The sequence below is a fragment of the Arachis hypogaea genome, chromosome 14 (assembly GCF_003086295.3).
Source record: "Arachis hypogaea cultivar Tifrunner chromosome 14, arahy.Tifrunner.gnm2.J5K5, whole genome shotgun sequence".
NCBI classification, from domain to species: Eukaryota; Viridiplantae; Streptophyta; class Magnoliopsida; order Fabales; family Fabaceae; genus Arachis; species Arachis hypogaea.
The window spans coordinates 6136-16155 of NC_092049.1; positions in this window are offsets into that span (position 1 = coordinate 6136).

The following is a 10020-nucleotide window of genomic DNA, read 5'->3' on the forward strand; positions in this document are numbered from 1 at the left end:
TAGAAAAACATGGAAAACCTTAGAAAATCCAAAAAAAAAAACATAGAAAATCCCTATAAAACCCCAGAAAATCCTAGAAAAACTTAGAAAACCCTAGAAAATCCTTAGAAATCCCTAGAAAACCCCAAAAAACCCAAGAAAAACCCTACAAAACCCTAGAAAATTCAAGAAAATTCCTAGAAAATCCTAGAAATTCCTAGAAAAACCCTCGAAAACCATTAAAAACCCTAAAAAACTCTCGAAAACCCTAAGAAAATCTAAGAAAACCCTAGAAATCCCTAGAAAATGCTAGAAAATCCCTAGAAAATTCTAGAAAATCCTAGAAAACCCCAGAAAACCCCTGAAAATCCCTAAAAAACCTATAAAACCCTAGAAAACCCTTAGAAATCCCTAGAAAACCCTAGAAAACCAAGAACACCCTAGAAAATCCTAGAATATCTTAGAAAAACCCCAAAAAATTCTAGAAAATCTTAGAAAATTCAAAAAAAAACCATAGAAAATTCCTAGAAAACTCTAGAAAATCCTAGAAAAACCCTAGAAAAACTTAGAAAATCCTAGAAAACCCTTAGAAATCCCTAGAAAACCCTAAAAAATCCAAGAAAACCCTAAAAAATCGTAGAAAACCCAAGAAAACCCCCCAGAAAACCTTAGAAAATCCTAGAAAAATCCTCGAAAACCATAGAAAACTATAAAAGAACTCTCGAAAACCCTAGACACTACAAGAGGTCCGACAGATAGCTGCGGTTAAAAACTCAGTTAGCGGCGGTTTTTTGACCGCCGCTAAACATACAGCAACGGTTAAAGAACCGCTGAAACTAAGGGCGCCGGCAAACCTTTAGCGGCGGTTTTTTTCGACCGCCGGAATAACCGCTGCCAAACCTCAATTTACCGGCGAATACGTTTTGCAATGGTTGGGAACTGCTGCTGCTTTCCAGGTCTGGGTTGAGTCGTTGAGACACGTTTCCCGGTGGTCAGATAACCGCCGCTATCTGAGTTTGTTTAAATAACCGAATTTTGCAGCATTCAAACATAACCGCCGCTAACAATAACTTTTTTTTCAAACAAATACTTTATTTGAATTTTGTGTTCATATGACAAACAACATTCATGAAATATTTTAATTTAAAATTGTTTCGTATTAATTTAACTGATTATGTCTGCAATTACAATTAAAAAAAAAACCATATAAAAAATAAAACACAATACTAAGATATCCCAAATGATCCATATATATAGATGACAAAATAAAATAGTTGATAATAATTTGACCTCAAAGTATACTATTCATAAAGGAAAGAAGAAAATAGTTAATTGTTAAAAGATCCCTATTGTGCTACATTCCCCAAAGACTTCAGCTGTGCCTCAATTTCAGGTGGCAAAGTGTCTCCTTGCTGTTGTAACATGTATTTTACCAGATTTACCATGGTCTGTCTCTTTTCCATTTCCTCTGCCTTTTTTTTGCTGCCGCTGCCTTTAATTCTGTAATCTCTGCCTTTTGTTCTGCTGTGGTTGCCTTTAATTCTGTAATTTCCCTCTGATACTCCTCTATTTGCACTCCAGAGTTTGATTGTTGGGTCGTGTTATGAATAAGTTCGGTCAGACATGGTCCAAAACCTAACCCCCGAACTCGTCCTGAATGCTCCTTTCCAAGAACTTGCGCAAGCGAATCAGTAAGTGAAATCTCCTTCGAGGCAGCATCTTGGCTCTCGATATTCGCAATCGCTTCCTACAGTCATACAAGAGTTTGGTTGTTGTCATGTCGAAGTTTGAAACATGAATATAGCAAAAATAATTCTTAGCCAACACTTACCCCAGCAACACGCGCAGCATCGTTCATATAAGAGCCATTCCTTTTTTTATGAGTCATAATAAACAACTCTCCTCTACCAATGCGCCTTTGCTGTTTTTTCTCCTGTACCCACATTAAATATGTATACAATCATACATGTTACAGAATTATATCACAAACCACAAAAACTTGTATGAAAGATAATACACACATAATTATCTCTTCATCCCTTAGCCTGGCAGTTGTCTTAGAGCCCCCAGTATGTGTATAAAGTTGCTTCGACCGATTTACAGCATTTTGTCTACACTTTTCCTATAGATAAAGATAAAAATACAATTAATCATGTAGAAGGCTAACAAGAAAGTAATGCCCCGTTAATATTATCCCATTTTTTTTAACGATTAGAAACTTATTTGACTGGTTTTTTTGGCCTTTTACAACTACCACTTTCAATCAATCATTTTATTCAGTTATGCAAAATGATTAAAATAACAACACTAAATGGAGTATGAATCCAATGTTAATTACCTTAGTAGATTCCTTCAAACGATAGTTGACGAACCATCTCCACTGCTGTACATTTATTCCTGATGGTTTCTTCTTTAAATTATCTTCCCAACTCAGTTGCTCGTTATAACACTTATGGTATAAGTGATTTCTTGCTTCTTTCTAAATTTTTCCTAGCCTTTGAATCATGACCTTTTTTCTTTTCCCACGGTCATCCTCCTCATACAGAAAGGTCCGCTAAATATTTGACCAAAAATGCGATTAACATCAACAAAGGGAAAGTAAAGGAATTTGCTCCAATTTTACATAATGTAAAAAACTACGAAATTTAATATTATACCTTAATTGTCTCGTATGCATGTTCCTTCAGAGCTTTGTCCATTGTCTTCCAACTTTCTTCGTTAATGGGAAAATGCTGAAAGTCAGCTCCCAAATTTCCTAGAAACCCACTTAATAATCCCGCTGCCTGACCGATCGCTTGCATCTCTGTATTAAACTCCAGAATGATTTGTCTACCAGGAGGTAGTACTATAGCCTCCCTGACGCTCAAATTCATCGTTCTTGTGACGCCACCATCTAAGAAACAACTTACAAGGTTTAGTTGAGTGGCCATTCATTAAAAATTAAATCTAAGATGCAGGGAAAAATTTTTTACCGCTTACTACAACAGTCCAATAATCCGTATCCTTGCCTTTATAGGGCTTGTTACGGCTTACAGTTTCTTCTTCGGTATACAAGTTATCAACAAAGTCATCCCATGACCCAACCTCATCTACCTCATGATCATAATCTTCATCCTCCGAAGACATTTGGGCATGCCCAGCAACATTTTCAGTCTCTGTGAGGTGTGCGGTAGCATCACCGGCATCTTTCTGAGTTGCTGGAGCTACCCGTGTTTCAATACGCGGTGGACGGAATAAAGTATTTTTTCCGGATGTCGGAGCAATGACATTCTGAGTTTTGTCAGCAGTGCCGGCATCGGGGATAGAGCTGTACCGCGGTTTTCTAGGCATTTTTTCAAATCTTCAATAAACTAATGAAACTTATTAGAGAGTCGAATCTACCAAAAAACCAATAATAAAGAGGTTATAAAGGTAAAATTTCAAGGTTAAACAAATTTACATTGCTAATCTAGAAATCACATGTATGATGAAAAATTGGCAAGCATCACCGATTTTTGCAAAAATCATTAGTTAGTTATAAATTTTAAAAAATCTTAAATAATATGATTAAAAAATACAACATTTTTTCCATTCGGTAGTAGAATTTGAAATGTTGACCACAATTTCTAACTTCTTACATTTATTAAAAACTCAAGTCACAAATACATGCTTCCTTACAGAACCATGAATTTTGAATCCAAGAACATCTCCACTCAAGTATATGTTTAAAGAAAATATTTGTATTCAACAAGCTAAAAAGAAAATCACATGAAAGTTATATAATAAAGCTAAGAAAGGAAACCTAGGACAATTAAAATTTGTAATCGGTCAAGTTAGCCCAACAACGAAATAATTCAGACACACATTGATACATGCACATCGCACCTATTTTTAAACATTAGAAATGATAATAGGCATACAAAATTATAACATGAAGCCACTTAACTTGTATATATAAAATTTTCAGATGTTCGCATGATCCTTGGTTTGTTAGCATCAATTATTAGTCACATGTTGCCACTTGAAAGTTGAAAATGATTGAATAGACCAACAAGTACTTAATTATTATAGCATTTTGAGTTGTGCAATAGATCATTTCAACGAATACAATCTAGCTAGACCTTTATATCACATAAATTTAATAATAATAAGACTATTTGGCTTTGAATTGGGTTTTGCAACATTCTGGATACATTCATGGTACATGGAATTAGTTTAACAATGTTAAGTCTTTCCTCCCTAGATAACCTTTTTGCAGTTCTGTTAAGTAGACTCTTAATTTTTTCAATGCTGATTTTCTTTCTCTTAATATGAAATGAAAACCTAAATAATCCATTGATACATAAATAATTATATTCAAAGATGTTATTATTCCAATCTGATTAGTTGAGGAATAGTGCACAAATTCACGTACCTTGATCTAATTGATCACATTCGTTGTTCATAGAAACTCTACTAACAAAAATTTAACTACAGAAAGTTAACAATTAACTAAATCAATTGTGTACTAATAAATTACAATAAATAGCATCTTAAAGAATAGTGAGTTTCACATTAGAAGATAAAATACTTGAATGGAAAATTTGACCACCACTATACTATAATTGTAAATCCTAGAAAAACCCTAAGAAAATCTAAGAAAATCCTAGAAAAACATAGAAAAACCCTAAGAAAATCCTAGAAAATCCTAGAAAAACCCTTGAAAACCGTAGAAAATCCTAAAAAACCCTCGAAAACCCTAAGAAAATCTTAGAAAACATTAGAAATCCCTAGAAAACCCTAGAAAATTCCTAGAAATCCCCCGAAAACCCCTGAAAATCCATAGAAAACCCTAGAAAACTGAAAAAGACCTTAAAAATCCTAGAAAAACCTTAGAAAATATTAGAAAATCCTAGAAAAACTGTAAAAAATCCTAGAAATTCCTAAAAACCCCTAGAAAACCCTAGAACATCCTAGAAAAACCCTCGAAAACCCGAGAAAACTCTAAGAAAATCCTAGAAAATCCTAGAAATCCCTAGAAAACCTTAGAAAATACTAGAAAAACCCGAGAAAACCCTAAAAAACCCTAAGAAAATCCTAGAAAACCCGAGAAAACTCTAGAAAACCCTAGAAATCATAGAAAACACTAGAAAATCTCTAGAAAACCCCAGAAAACTCCTAGAAATTTCTAGAAAAACCTAGAAAACCTTAGAAAACCCCAGAAAACCCTAGAAAATCTTAGAAAAATACTAGAAAACCATAGAAATCCCTAAAAAACTCTCGAAAATCCTAGAAAACCTTAAGAAAACCATAGCAAACCCTATAAATCTATAGAAAACCCTAGAAAAACTCTAGAAAATCATAGAAAACCATATAAAACCCTAGAAAACTCCTAGAAAAACCTTGAAAACCCTCAGAAATCCCTAAAAAACGCTAGAAAATCCAAGAAAATCCTAGAAAACCCTTGAAGATCCTAGAAAACTCTAGAAAATCCTAGAAAAACCCTAGAAATCCCTAGAAAACTCTTAGAGATCCCTAGAAAACCCTAAAAACCTTAGAAAACCTTAGAAAATCCTAGAAAACCCTAGAAAACTCTAGAAAATCCAAGAAAATCCCCCGAAAACCATAGAAAACCCAAAAAAAATCTCAAAAACCCTAAGAAAATATTAGAAAACCCTAGAAAATCCTAGAATATCCTAGAAAACCCCAGAAAATCCCTGAAAATTCCTAAAAAAACCTAGAAAACCCTTTGAAATTCCTAGAAAACCTTAGAAAACCCTAGAAAACCCTCGAAAATCCTAGAAAAACCCCAGAAAACCCTAAAAAATCCTGGAAAAACCCTTGAAAACCGTAGAAAATCCTCGAAAACCCTATGAAAATTTTAGAAAAACCCTAGAAATCCCTAGAAATTCCAAGAAAATACTAGAAAATCCCTGGAAATCCCCCAAAAACCCTGGAAATCTTTAGAAAACCCTAGAAAACTAAAAAAGACCTTAAAACCCTAGAAAAACCAAGAAAAACCTTAGAAAATATTAGAAAATCCTAGAAAACCCTAAGAAACCCTAGAAATCCCAAAAAAACCCTAGAAAACCCAAGAAAACCCTAGAAAAATCCTAGAAAATCGAAGAAAACACTAGTTAACCTAACAAAACACCCCCCAAAAAACCCTAGAAAATCCTAGAAAAATACTCGAAAACCAAAGAAAACCCTAAAAAACTCTCGAAAATCCTAGAAAACCCTAAGAAAATCTTAGAAAACCATAGAATTCCTAGAAAACTCTAGAAAATCCTTAAGAATCCCTAGAAAACCCTAGAAAATCCAAGAAAACAATAGAAAATCCTAGAAAAACCCCAGAAAACCCTAGAAAATCCTAGAAAAACCCTTGAAAATCGTAGAAAACCCTAAAAAACCTTTGAAAACTCTAAGAAAACCTTAGAAAACCCTAGAAATCCTGAGAAAATCATAGAAAACCCTAGAAAATCCCTAGAAATCCCCCGAAAACCCTTGGAAATCCCTAGAAAACTTTAAAAATTTGAAAAAGACCTTAAAAACCCTAGAAAAATCTAGAAAAATCTTAGAAAATATTAGAAAATCCTAGAAAAATCCTAAAAAACCCTAGAAATTCTTAAAAAACCCTAAAAAGCCCAAGAAAACCCTAGAGAAACCCTAGAAAACACTACAAAATCCGAGAAAACCTTAGAAAATCCTAGAAAAATCCTAGAAAACCCTAGAAAAACCTTAGAAAACCCTAGAAATTCCTAGAAAACCTTAGAAAACCATAGAAAAATCATAGAAAATCCTAAAAAACCCTAACAAAACCCTAAAAAACCTAGACAATCCTAGAAAAACCCTAGAAAACCATAGAAAACACTAGAAAACCCCTAGAAAATCCCAAAAAACTCCCAAAAATCCGTAGAAAAACCTAGAAAACTTTAGAGAATCCAAAAAAACCATAGAAAATCTTTAGAAGACCCTAGAAAATCCTAGAAAACCCTTAAAAATCCCTAGAAAAATCCTAGAAAACCCAAGAAAACCCTAGAATACCCTAGAAAATCCTAAAAAAACCGCAGAAAACCCTAGAAAAAATCCAAGAAAAATCTAGAAAAACACTTGAAAACAGTAGAAAACACTAAAAAACCCTCGAAAACTCAAAGAAAACCTTAGAAAACCGTAGAAATCCCAAGAAAATCCTAGAAAACCCTAGAAAATCTCTAGAAATCCCCCGAAAACTCCTGAAAATCCCTAGAAAACCCTAGAAAACTGAAAAAGACCTTAAAAACCTTAGAAATACCTAGAAAAACCTTAGAAAATATTAGAAAATCCTAGAAAAACCCTAAAAAACTCTAGAAATCCCTAAAAAACCCTAGAAAACCCAATAAAACTCTAGAAAATCCTAGAAAATCCTAGAAAAATCTTAGAAAACCCTAGAAAACCTTAGAAAACCTTAGAAAAACCCTAGAAAATCCTAAAAAACCCTAAGAAAACCCTCGAAAATCCTAGAAAATCTTAGAAAAACCCTAGAAAACCATAGAAAACACTAGAAAACCCCTAGAAAATCCCAGAAAACTCTCAAAAATCTCTAAAAAAACCTAGAAAATCTTAGAAAATAAAAAAAAAACCATAGAAAATCCCTAGAAAATCCTAAAAAACCCAAGAAAATCCTAGAAAATCATAGAAAACCCAAAAAAAAACCCAGAAAACCCTAAAAAATCATTGAAAAATACTCGAAAATCATAGAAAATCCTAAAAAACTCTCGAAAACCCTAGAGAACCCTAAGAAAACCATAGAAAACAATAGAAATTCTTAGAAAATCCTAGAAAATCCCTAGAAAATCCTAGAAAACCCCCTGAAAATCCCTAGAAAATCCTAGAAACCCAAGAAAACCCTAGAAAATTCAAGAATATCCTAGAAAAACCCCAGAAAATCCTAGAAAATCAAAGAAAATCTAAGAAAAACCAGTGAAAATTGTAGAAAACCCAAAAAAACTCTCGAAAACCCTTAGAAAACATTAGAAATTCCTAGAAAATCCTTGAAAATACCTAGAAATCTCCCGAAAACCGCTGGAAATCCCTAGAAAATACTAGAAAGCTGAAAAAGATCTTAAAAAATCCTAGAAAAACCTTAGAAAATATTAGAAAATCTTAGAAAAACCCTAAAAACCCTAGAAATTTCTAAAAGACCCTAGAAAACCCAAGAAAACCCTAGAAAATCCTAGAAAACCCTAGAAGATCCTCGAAAAACCCGAGAAAACCCAAGAAAACTCTAGAAAACCCTAAAAATTTCTAGAAAACCCTAGAAGATCCTAGAAAAACCCGAGAAAATCCTAAGAAAACCCTAGAAAATCCTGGAAATCCTTAGAAAACCTTAGAAACCTATAGAAAAACCCGATAAAACCCTAAAAAACTCTGAGAAAACCATAGAAAACTCTAGAAAAACTTCAGAAAACCCTAGAAACCATAGAAAACACTAGAAAACCCCTAGAAAATCCTAGAAAACTCCTAGAAATCCCTAGAAAAACCTAGAAAATCTTAGAAAACCTTAGAAAATCCTAGAAAATCTTAGAAAAACCATCGAAAACTATAGAAAACCCTAAAAAACTCTCGAAAACCCTAGAAAACCCTTAGAAAAACATAGAAAACCCTATAAATCCATAGAAAATCCTAAAAAATCGTAGAAAACCATAAAAAAACCCTAGAAAAAACTAGAAAACTCCTAGAAAAACCTAAAAAACCCTCAGAAATCCCTAGAAAACCCTAGAAAACTTAAGAAAATCTTAGAAAACCCTTGAAACCCTAGAAAAACCCTAGAAATCCCTTAGAGATCCCTAGAAAACCCAAGAAATTACTAGAAAACCCTAGAAAATACTAGAAAATCCTAGAAAAACACTAGAAAACCCTAGAAAATACTAGAAAATCCTAGAAAAACCCTTGAAAACCCTAAGAAAACCATAGAAAACCCTGTAAATCCATAGAAAATCCTAGAAAAATCATACAAAATCCTAGAAAATCGTAGAAAACCATAGAAAAGCCTAGAAAACTCCTAGAAAAACCTAGAAAACCTTCAAAAATCCCTAGAAAACCCTAGAAAAACCAAAAAAATTCTAGAAAATCCTAGAAAATCCTAGAAAAAAACCTTCGAAAACTATAGAAAACCTTAAAAAAAACCCTCAAAAACCCTAGAAAACCCTAGAAAATCCTAGAAAACCCCTAGAAAAACTTAGAAAACCCTAGAAAACCCTTAGAAATCCCTAGAAAACTGTAGAAAACCTAAGAAAACCCTAGAAAACTCTAGAAAATCCTAGAAAATCCTAGAAAAACCACAGAAAACCCTAGAAAATTATAGAAAAACCCTCGAAAACCATAGAAAACGTTAAAAAACTCTCGAAAACCCTAGTAAACCCTTAGAAAATCATAGAAAACCCTATAAATCCATAGAAGACCCTAGAAAACCCTAGAAAATCGTAGAAAACCATAGAGAACCCTAGAAAACCCTTGAAAACTTCTAGAAAAACCTAGAAAACCCTAGAAAACCCTCAAAAATCTCTAGAAAACCCTAGAAAACGTAAAAAAAATCCTAGAAAACCCCTGAGAATCCTAGAAAACTCTAAAAATCCCTAGAAAACCCTTAGAAATCCCTTGAAAACCATAGAAAACAGTAGAAAACCCCAGAAAACTCCTAGAAATCCCTAGAAAAACCTAGAAAACCTTAGAAATTCCAAAAAAAACCATAAAAAATTCCTAGAAATCCCTAGAAAATCCTAGAAAAACCCTAGAAAACTCCCAGAAAACCCTAGAAAATCCTAGAAAAACCCTCGAAAACCATAGAAAACCCTAAAAAACTCTCGAAAAACCTAGAAAACCCTAGAAATCCCTAGAAAATCCTAGCAAATCCTAGAAAATCCCAGAAAATCCCTGGAAATCCCTAGAAAAACCTAGAAAAACCTAGAAAACACTTAGAAATCCCTAGAGAACCCTAGAAAATCCAAGAAAACCCTAGAAAACCCTAGAATATCATAGAAAAATCTAAAAAAACCTTAGAAAATCCTAGAAAGGCCTATAAAAACCCTTGAAAACCGTAGAAAA